Source organism: Stegostoma tigrinum, chromosome 28 (assembly GCF_030684315.1).
Source record: "Stegostoma tigrinum isolate sSteTig4 chromosome 28, sSteTig4.hap1, whole genome shotgun sequence".
Lineage (NCBI taxonomy): Eukaryota > Metazoa > Chordata > Chondrichthyes > Orectolobiformes > Stegostomatidae > Stegostoma > Stegostoma tigrinum.
Genome location: NC_081381.1, coordinates 8232455 through 8242500, shown reverse-complemented (window position 1 = coordinate 8242500; position 10046 = coordinate 8232455).

The window sequence follows — 10046 nt, the reverse complement described above, 5'->3', positions numbered from 1 at the left end:
GTTAGGGTTAGATTTAGGGCTAAGGTTAGGGATGGGGTTAGGTTTAGGGCTAGGGTTAGGGTTAGATTTAGGGCTGCGATAGGGTTAGGGTTAGGGTTAGGGTTAGGGTTAGGGTTAGGGTTAGGGTTAGGGTTAGGGTTAGGGTTAGGGTTAGGGTTTTCGATAGGGTTAGGGTTAGGGTTAGGGTTTACGATAAGGTTCGGGTTAGGGTTAGGGTTAGGGTCTGGGTCAGGGTGAGGGTTAGGGTTAGGGTTAGGGTGAGGGTGAGGGTTAGTGTGAGCGTTAGGGTTAGGGTGAGGGTTAGGGTTAGAGTTAGGGCCGATAGGGTTCTGGTTAGGGTTAGGGTGAGAATGAGGGTTAGGGTTAGGGTTAGGGTTAGTTAGGGTTAGGTTTAGGGTTTAGAGTTAGGGTTAGTCCCGATAGGGTTAGGGTTAGGGTTTGGGCCGATACGGTTAGGGTTTGGGTTAGGGCTAGGTTTAGGGCTAGGTTTAGGGCTAGGGTTAGGGTTAGGGTTATGGTTAGGGTTAGGGTTAGATTTAGGGCTAAGGTGAGGGTTAGGGATAGGGTTAGGTTTAGGGTTAGGGTTAGATTTAGGGCTAGGGTTAGGTTTAGGGTGAGGGTTATGGATAGGATTAAGGTTAGGCTTAGGGTTAGGGACGATAGGGTTAGGGTTGGGTTAGAGTTAGTGTTCGGGTTAGGGTTAGGGTTAGTCTCACCTGCGATAGGGTTAGGGTTAGGGTTAGGGTGTTTGCGTTAGGGTTTTAGGGTTAGGGTGTTAGGGTTAGGGCGATAGGGTTAGGGTTAGGGTTATGGTTGGGGTTGGGGTTGGGTTTGGGGTGGGGGTTGGGGTTCGGGTTAGGGTTAGGGTTAGTCTCACATGCGATAGGGTTAGGGTTATTGTTAGGGTTATTGTTAGGGTTAGGGTTAGGGTTGGGTTAGGGTGAGGGTTAGGGTTACCTGCGATAGGGTTTGGGTTAGGGTTAGGGTTAGGTTAGGGTTAGGGTTAGGGTTAGGGTGCGATAGGGTTTGGGTTAGGGTGCGATAGGGTTAGGGTTAGGGTTAGTGTTAGGGTTATTGTTAGGGTTAGGGTTGGGTTAGGGTTAGGGTTAGGGTTACCTGCGATAGGGTTTGGGTTAGGGTTAGGGTTAGGTTAGGGTTAGGGTTAGGGTTAGGGTGCGATAGGGTTAGGGTTAGGGTGCGATAGGGTTAGGGTTAGGGTTAGGGTTAGGGTTAGTCTCACCTGCGATAGGGTTAGGGTTAGGGTTAGGGTTTGCGATAGGGTTAGGGTTAGGGTTAGGGTTAGGGGTAGGGTTAGGGTTAGGGTTAGGTTTGGATTAGGGTTACCGTTAGGGTTAGGGTTAGGGTTAGGGTTAGTCAGGATAGGGTTAGGGTTAGGGTTAGGGTTTGCGATAGGGTTAGGGTTAGGGTTAGGGTTAGGGTTTTCGATAGGGTTAGGGTTTACGATAAGGTTCGGGTTAGGGTTAGGGTTAGGGTTAGGGTCAGGGTCAGGGTGAGGGTTAGGGTTAGGGTTAGGGTGAGGGTGAGGGTTAGTGTGAGCGTTAGGGTTAGGGTGAGGGTTAGGGTTAGAGTTAGGGCCGATAGTGTTCTGGTTAGGGTTAGGGTGAGAATGAGGGTTAGGGTTAGGGTTAGGGTTAGTTAGGGTTAGGTTTAGGGTTTAGAGTTAGGGTTAGTCCCGATAGGGTTAGGGTCAGGGTTAGGGCCGATACGGTTAGGGTTTGGGTTAGGGCTAGGTTTAGGGCTAGGGTTAGGGTTAGGGTTATGGTTAGCGTTAGGGTTAGATTTAGGGCTAAGGTTAGGGATAGGGTTAGGTTTAGGGCTAGGGTTAGGGTTAGATTTAGGGCTAGGGTTAGGTTTAGGGTGAGGGTTATGGATAGGGTTAAGGTTAGGATTAGGGTTAGGGACGATAGGGTTAGGGTTAGGGTTGGGTTAGAGTTAGTGTTCGGGTTAGGGTTAGGGTTAGGGTTCGACTCACCTGCGATAGGGTTAGGGTTAGGGTTAGGGTTAGGGTTAGGGTTAGGGTTAGTCAGGATAGGGTTAGGTTTAGGGTTAGGGTTTGCGATAGGGTTAGGGTTAGGGTTAGGGTTAGGGTTTTCGATAGGGTTAGGGTTAGGGTTAGGGTTTACGATAAGGTTCGGGTTAGGGTTAGGGTTAGGGTTAGGGTCAGGGTGAGGGTTAGGGTTAGGGTTAGGGTGAGGGTGAGGGTTAGTGTGAGCGTTAGGGTTAGGGTGAGGGTTAGGGTTAGAGTTAGGGCCGATAGGGTTCTGGTTAGGGTTAGGGTGAGAATGAGGGTTAGGGTTAGGGTTAGGGTTAGTTAGGGTTAGGTTTAGGGTTTAGAGTTAGGGTTAGTCCCGATAGGGTTAGGGTCAGGGTTAGGGCCGATACGGTTAGGGTTTGGGTTAGGGCTAGGTTTAGGGCTAGGGTTAGGGTTAGGGTTATGGTTAGGGTTAGGGTTAGATTTAGGGCTAAGGTTAGGGATAGGGTTAGGTTTAGGGCTAGGGTTAGGGTTAGATTTAGGGCTAGGGTTAGGTTTAGGGTGAGGGTTATGGATAGGGTTAAGGTTAGGATTAGGGTTAGGGACGATAGGGTTAGGGTTAGGGTTGGGTTAGAGTTAGTGTTCGGGTTAGGGTTAGGGTTAGGGTTCGTCTCACCTGCGATAGGGTTAGGGTTAGGGTGTTTGGGTTAGGGTTTTAGGGGTAGGGTGTTAGGGTTAGGGCGATAGGGTTAGGGTTAGGGTTATGGTTGGGGTTGGGGTTGGGTTTGGGGTGGGGGTTGGGGTTCGGGTTAGGGTTAGGGTTAGTCTCACCTGCGATAGGGCTAGGGTTAGTGTTAGTGTTAGGGTTATTGTTAGGGTTAGGGTTAGGGTTGGGTTAGGTTTAGGGTTAGGGTTACCTGCGATAGGGTTTGGGTTAGGGTTAGGGTTAGGTTAGGGTTAGGGTTAGGGTGCGATAGGGTTAGGGTTAGGGTGCGATAGGGTTAGGGTTAGGGTTAGTGTTAGGGTTATTGTTAGGGTTAGGGTTAGGGTTGGGTTAGGGTTAGGGTTACCTGCGATATGGTTTGGGTTATGTTTAGGGTTAGGGTTAGGTTAGGGTTAGGGTTAGGGTTAGGTGTTAGGGTTAGGGTTAGGGTTAGGGTGCGATAGGGTTAGGGTTAGGGTTCGGGTTAGGGTTAGGGTTAGTCTCACCTGTGATAGGGTTAGGGTTAGGGTTAGGGTTAGGGTTAGGGTTTGCGATAGGGTTCGGGTTAGGGGTAGGGTTAGGGTTAGGGTTAGGGTTGGGTTAGGGTTAGGGTTAGGGTTAGGGTTAGGGTTAGGGTTAGGGTTAGGGTTAGGGTTAGTCAGGATAGGGTTAGGGTTAGAGTTAGGGTTAGGGTTTGCGATAGGGTTAGGGTTAGGGTTAGGGTTTTCGATAGGGTTAGGGTTAGGGTTAGGGTTTACGATAAGGTTCGGGTTAGGGTTAGGGTTAGGGTTAGGGTCAGGGTCAGGGTGAGGGTTAGGGTTAGGGTGAGGGTGAGGGTTAGTGTGAGCGTTAGAGTTAGGGTGAGGGTTAGGGTTAGAGTTAGGGCCGATAGGGTTCTGGTTAGGGTTAGGGTGAGAATGAGGGTTAGGGTTAGGGTTAGGGTTAGTTAGGGATAGGTTTAGGGTTTAGAGTTAGGGTTAGTCCCGATAGGGTTAGGGTCAGGGTTAGGGCCGATACGGTTAGGGTTTGGGTTAGGGCTAGGTTTAGGGCTAGGGTTAGGGTTAGGGTTATGGTTAGGGTTAGGGTTAGATTTAGGGCTAAGGTTAGGGATAGGGTTAGGTTTAGGGCTAGGGTTAGGGTTAGATTATGGCTAGGGTTAGGTTTAGGGTGAGGGTTATGGATAGGGTTAAGGTTAGGATTAGGGTTAGGGACGATAGGGTTAGGGTTAGGGTTGGGTTAGAGTTAGTGTTCGGGTTAGGGTTAGGGTTAGGGTTCGTCTCACCTGCGATAGGGTTAGGGTTAGGGTGTTTGGGTTAGGGTTTTAGGGGTAGGGTGTTAGGGTTAGGGCGATAGGGTTAGGGTTAGGTTTATGGTTGGGGTTGGGGTTGGGTTTGGGGTGGGGGTTGGGGTTCGGGTTAGGGTTAGGGTTAGTCTCACCTGCGATAGGGCTAGGGTTAGTGTTAGTGTTAGGGTTATTGTTAGGGTTAGGGTTAGGGTTGGGTTAGGGTTAGGGTTAGGGTTACCTGCGATAGGTTTTGGGTTAGGGTTAGGGTTAGGTTAGGGTTAGGGTTAGGGTGCGATAGGGTTAGGGTTAGGGTGCGATAGGGTTAGTGTTAGGGTTATTGTTAGGGTTAGGGTTAGGGTTGGGTTAGGGTTAGGGTTAGGGTTACCTGCGATAGGGTTTGGGTTATGTTTAGGGTTAGGGTTAGGTTAGGGTTAGGGTTAGGGTTAGGTGTTAGGGTTAGGGTTAGGGTTAGGGTGCGATAGGGTTAGGGTTAGGGTTCGGGTTAGGGTTAGGGTTAGTCTCACCTGCGATAGGGTTAGGGTTAGGGTTAGGGTTAGGGTTAGGGTTTGCGATAGGGTTCGGGTTAGGGGTAGGGTTAGGGTTAGGGTTAGGGTTAGGGTTGGGTTAGGGTTACCGTTAGGGTTAGGGCTAGGGTTAGGGTTATGGTTAGGGTTAGTCAGGATAGGGTTAGGGTTAGGGTTAGGGTTAGGGTTAGGCTTAGCGTTTGCGATAGGGCTAGGTTTAGGGTTAGGGTTAGGGTTAGGGTTTTCGATAGCGTTAGGGTTAGGGTTAGGGTTAGGGTTTGCGATAAGGTTCGGGTTAGGGTTAGGGTTAGGGTTAGGGGTTAGGGTTAGGGTTAGGGTTAGGGTTTCGATATGGTTAGGGTTAGGTTTAAGGTTAGGGTTAGGGTTAGTCTCACCTGCGATAGGGTTAGGGTTAGGGTTAGGGGTGATAGGGTTAGGGTTAGGGTGAGGGTGAGTGTCAGGGTCAGGGTCAGGGTGAGGGTGAGGGTCAGGGTGAGGGTCAGGGTCAGGGTCAGGGTCAGGGTCAGGGTGAGGGTTAGGGTTAGGGTTAGGGTCAGGGTCAGGGTCAGGGTCAGGGTCAGGGTTAGAGTTAGGGTTTAGGGTTAGGGTTAGGGTTAGGGTTGCGATAGGGTTAGGGTTAGTGTTAGGGATAGGGTTAGGGTTAGGGTTAGGCGATAGGGTTAGGGTTAGGGTTAGGGTTAGGGTGAGGGTTAGTCTCACCTGCGATAGGGTTAGGGTTAGGGTTAGGGTTAGTCTCACCTGCGATAGGGTTAGGGTTAGGGTTAGGGTTAGGGCCACCTGCGATAGGGTTAGGGTTATGGTTAGGGTTAGGGTTAGGGATAGGGTTAGGGTCAGGGTTAGGGTTAGGGTCTCACCTGCGATAGGGTCAGGGTTAGGGTTAGGGTTAGGGTTAGGGTTAGGGTGCGATAGGGTTAGGGTTAGGGGTTAGGGTTAGGGTTAGGGTTCGGGATGGGGTGGGGGAGGGAGGGAGGGAGGGTTAGGGTTAGGGTTAGGGGTCAGGGTCAGGGTCAAGGTCAGGGTCAGGGTTATGGCTTGCGATAGGGTTAGGGTTAGGGTTAAGGTTAGGGTTAGGGTTAGGGTTAGGGTTAGGGTTTACGATAGGGTTAGGGTTATGGTTAGGGTTAGGGTTAGGATTAGGGTTAGGGTTTGCGATAGGGTTAGGGTTAGGGTTAGGTTTAGGGTTTCTCACCTGCGATAGGGTTAGGGCTAGGTTTAGGGTTAGGGCTAGGGTTAGGGTCAGTGTGAGGGTGAGGGTTAGGGTTAGGGTTATTTAGTGTTAGGGTTAGGGTTAGGGCTAGACTTAGGGTAGTGTTAGGGTTAGGGTTAGGGCTAGGGTTAGAGCTAGGGTTAGGCTTAGGTTTGGGGTTGGGGTTGGGTTTGCGATAGGATTAGGGTTAGGGTTAGGGTTTGTGCGAGATGGTTTGGTTAGGGTTAGGTTTCAGGTTAGGTTTAGGGTTTGGGTTAAGGTTAGGGTTCGGTTTCGGGTTAGGTTAGGGTTAGGGTTAGGGTTTCCCGCGATAGTGTTAGGGTCAGGGTTACCTGCAATGGGGTTAGCTTTAGGGTTAGGGTTAGGTTTAGGGCTAGGCTTCGGGTGGGGTTTGTGTTTGGGGTTAGCGTTAGTGTTGGAGTTTGGGTTGGGGTTACGGTTCGCGATAGGGTTAGGGTTAGGGTTAGGGTTAGGGTTAGGTTTAACGTTAGGGTTAGGGTTAGGGTTAGGGTTAGGGTTAGGGTTAGGGTTAGGTTTAGGGTCAGGGTTAGAGCTAAGGTTCGGGTTAGGGTTAGGGTTACCTGCGATCGGGTTATGGTTAGTGGTAGGGTTAGGGTTAGGGTTAGGGTTAGGGTTAGTGCGTGATGGTTAGTGCTACAGTTAGGTCTAGGATTTGGGTAGGGTTCGGGTTAGAGCGAAGTGTTAGGTTTAGGGTTTGGGTTAGGGTTCGGGTTAGGGGGCGATAGTATTAGCGTTAGGGTTAGTGTTAGGTTTGGGTTAGGTTCGGGTTAGGGTTAGGTTTTCCTGCGATAGTGTTAGGCTTAGGGTTACCTGCAAAAGTGTTAGTTTTCGGGTTAGAGTTAGGGTTAGGGTTAGGTTTAGGGTCAGGGTTAGGTTTAGGGTAAGGGTTAGGTTTAGAGTTAGGGTTAGGGTTAGGGGTAGAGTTAGGTTAGGGTTAGGTTTAGGGTTAGGACTAGGCTTAGGTTAGGGTTCGGGTTAGGGTTAGTGTTAGGGCTAGGGCTAGGCCTAGGGTTAGGGTCAGGTTTGGTGTTGGTGTTTGGTTTGCGATAGAGATAGGGTTAGGGTTAGCTGCGATCGGGTTAGGGTTAGGGTTTGGGTTAGGGTTAGGGGTTAGGGTTAGGGTTAGGGTTAGGGTTAGGGTTTCGATAGGGTTAGGTTTAGGGTTAGGGTTAGGGTTAGGGTTAGGGTTAGTCTCACCTGCGATAGGGTTAGGGTTAGGGTTAGGGGTAGGGTTAGGTTAGGGTTAGGTTTAGGGTTAGGACTAGGCTTAGGTTAGGGTTCGGATTAGGGTTAGTGTTCGGGCTAGGGCTAGGCCTAGGGTTAGGGTCAGGTTTGGTGTTTGTGTTTGGTTTGCGATAGAGTTAGGGTTAGGGTTACCTGCGATCGGGTTAGGGTTAGGGTTAGGGTTAGGGTTAGGGGTTAGGGTTAGGGTTAGGGTTAGGGTTAGGGTTTCGATAGGGTTAGGTTTAGGGTTAGGGTTAGGGTTAGGGTTAGGGATAGTCTCACCTGCGATAGGGTTAGGGTTAGGGGTAGGGTTAGGTTAGGGTTAGGTTTAGGGTTAGGACTACGCTTAGGTTAGGGTTCGGGTTAGGGTTAGTGTTAGGGCTAGGGCTAGGCCTAGGGTTAGGGTCAGGTTTGGTGTTGGTTAGGGTTAGGGTTAGGGTTAGGGTTAGGGTTAGGGTTAGGGTTAGGGTTAGTCTCACCTGCGATAGGGCTAGGGTTAGTGTTAGTGTTAGGGTTATTGTTAGGGTTAGGGTTAGGGTTGGGTTAGGGTTAGGGTTAGGGTTACCTGCGATAGGGTTTGGGTTAGGGTTAGGGTTAGGTTAGGGTTAGGGTTAGGGTGCGATAGGGTTAGGGTTAGGGTGCGATAGGGTTAGGGTTAGGGTTAGTGTTAGGGTTATTGTTAGGGTTAGGGTTAGGGTTGGGTTAGGGTTAGGGTTACCTGCGATATGGTTTGGGTTATGTTTAGGGTTAGGGTTAGGTTAGGGTTAGGGTTAGGGTTAGGTGTTAGGGTTAGGGTTAGGGTTAGGGTGCGATAGGGTTAGGGTTAGGGTTCGGGTTAGGGTTAGGGTTAGTCTCACCTGTGATAGGGTTAGGGTTAGGGTTAGGGTTAGGGTTAGGGTTAGGGTTTGCGATAGGGTTCGGGTTAGGGGTAGGGTTAGGGTTAGGGTTAGGGTTGGGTTAGGGTTAGGGTTAGGGTTAGGGTTAGGGTTAGGGTTAGTCAGGATAGGGTTAGGGTTAGGGTTAGGGTTAGGGTTTGCGATAGGGTTAGGGTTAGGGTTAGGGTTTTCGATAGGGTTAGGGTTAGGGTTAGGGTTTACGATAAGGTTCGGGTTAGGGTTAGGGTTAGGGTTAGGGTCAGGGTCAGGGTGAGGGTTAGGGTTAGGGTGAGGGTGAGGGTTAGTGTGAGCGTTAGGGTTAGGGTGAGGGTTAGGGTTAGAGTTAGGGCCGATAGGGTTCTGGTTAGGGTTAGGGTGAGAATGAGGGTTAGGGTTAGGGTTAGGGTTAGTTAGGGATAGGTTTAGGGTTTAGAGTTAGGGTTAGTCCTGATAGGGTTAGGGTCAGGGTTAGGGCCGATACGGTTAGGGTTTGGGTTAGGGCTAGGTTTAGGGCTAGGGTTAGGGTTAGGGTTATGGTTAGGGTTAGGGTTAGATTTAGGGCTAAGGTTAGGGATAGGGTTAGGTTTAGGGCTAGGGTTAGGGTTAGATTATGGCTAGGGTTAGGTTTAGGGTGAGGGTTATGGATAGGGTTAAGGTTAGGATTAGGGTTAGGGACGATAGGGTTAGGGTTAGGGTTGGGTTAGAGTTAGTGTTCGGGTTAGGGTTAGGGTTAGGGTTAGTCTCACCTGTGATAGGGTTAGGGTTAGGGTTAGGGTTAGGGTTAGGTTTTGCGATAGGGTTCGGGTTAGGGGTAGGGTTAGGGTTAGGGTTAGGGTTGGGTTAGGGTTAGGGTTAGGGTTAGGGTTAGGGTTAGGGTTAGGGTTAGGGTTAGTCAGGATAGGGTTAGGGTTAGAGTTAGGGTTAGGGTTTGCGATAGGGTTAGGGTTAGGGTTATGGTTTTCGATAGGGTTAGGGTTAGGGTTAGGGTTTACGATAAGGTTCGGGTTAGGGTTAGGGTTAGGGTCAGGGTCAGGGTGAGGGTTAGGGTTAGGGTGAGGGTGAGGGTTAGTGTGAGCGTTAGAGTTAGGGTGAGGGTTAGGGTTAGAGTTAGGGCCGATAGGGTTCTGGTTAGGGTTAGGGTGAGAATGAGGGTTAGGGTTAGGGTTAGGGTTAGTTAGGGATAGGTTTAGGGTTTAGAGTTAGGGTTAGTCCCGATAGGGTTAGGGTCAGGGTTAGGGCCGATACGGTTAGGGTTTGGGTTAGGGCTAGGTTTAGGGCTAGGGTTAGGGTTAGGGTTATGGTTAGGGTTAGGGTTAGATTTAGGGCTAAGGTTAGGGATAGGGTTAGGTTTAGGGCTAGGGTTAGGGTTAGATTATGGCTAGGGTTAGGTTTAGGGTGAGGGTTATGGATAGGGTTAAGGTTAGGATTAGGGTTAGGGACGATAGGGTTAGGGTTAGGGTTGGGTTAGAGTTAGTGTTCGGGTTAGGGTTAGGGTTAGGGTTCGTCTCACCTGCGATAGGGTTAGGGTTAGGGTGTTTGGGTTAGGGTTTTAGGGGTAGGGTGTTAGGGTTAGGGCGATAGGGTTAGGGTTAGGTTTATGGTTGGGGTTGGGGTTGGGTTTGGGGTGGGGGTTGGGGTTCGGGTTAGGGTTAGGGTTAGTCTCACCTGCGATAGGGCTAGGGTTAGTGTTAGTGTTAGGGTTATTGTTAGGGTTAGGGTTAGGGTTGGGTTAGGGTTAGGGTTAGGGTTACCTGCGATAGGTTTTGGGTTAGGGTTAGGGTTAGGTTAGGGTTAGGGTGCGATAGGGTTAGGGTTAGGGTGCAATAGGGTTAGTGTTAGGGTTATTGTTAGGGTTAGGGTTAGGGTTGGGTTAGGGTTAGGGTTAGGGTTACCTGCGATAGGGTTTGGGTTATGTTTAGGGTTAGGGTTAGGTTAGGGTTAGGGTTAGGGTTAGGTGTTAGGGTTAGGGTTAGGGTTAGGGTGCGATAGGGTTAGGGTTAGGGTTCGGGTTAGGGTTAGGGTTAGTCTCACCTGCGATAGGGTTAGGGTTAGGGTTAGGGTTAGGGTTAGGGTTTGCGATAGGGTTCGGGTTAGGGGTAGGGTTAGGGTTAGGGTTAGGGTTAGGGTTGGGTTAGGGTTACCGTTAGGGTTAGGGCTAGGGTTAGGGTTATGGTTAGGGTTAGTCAGGATAGG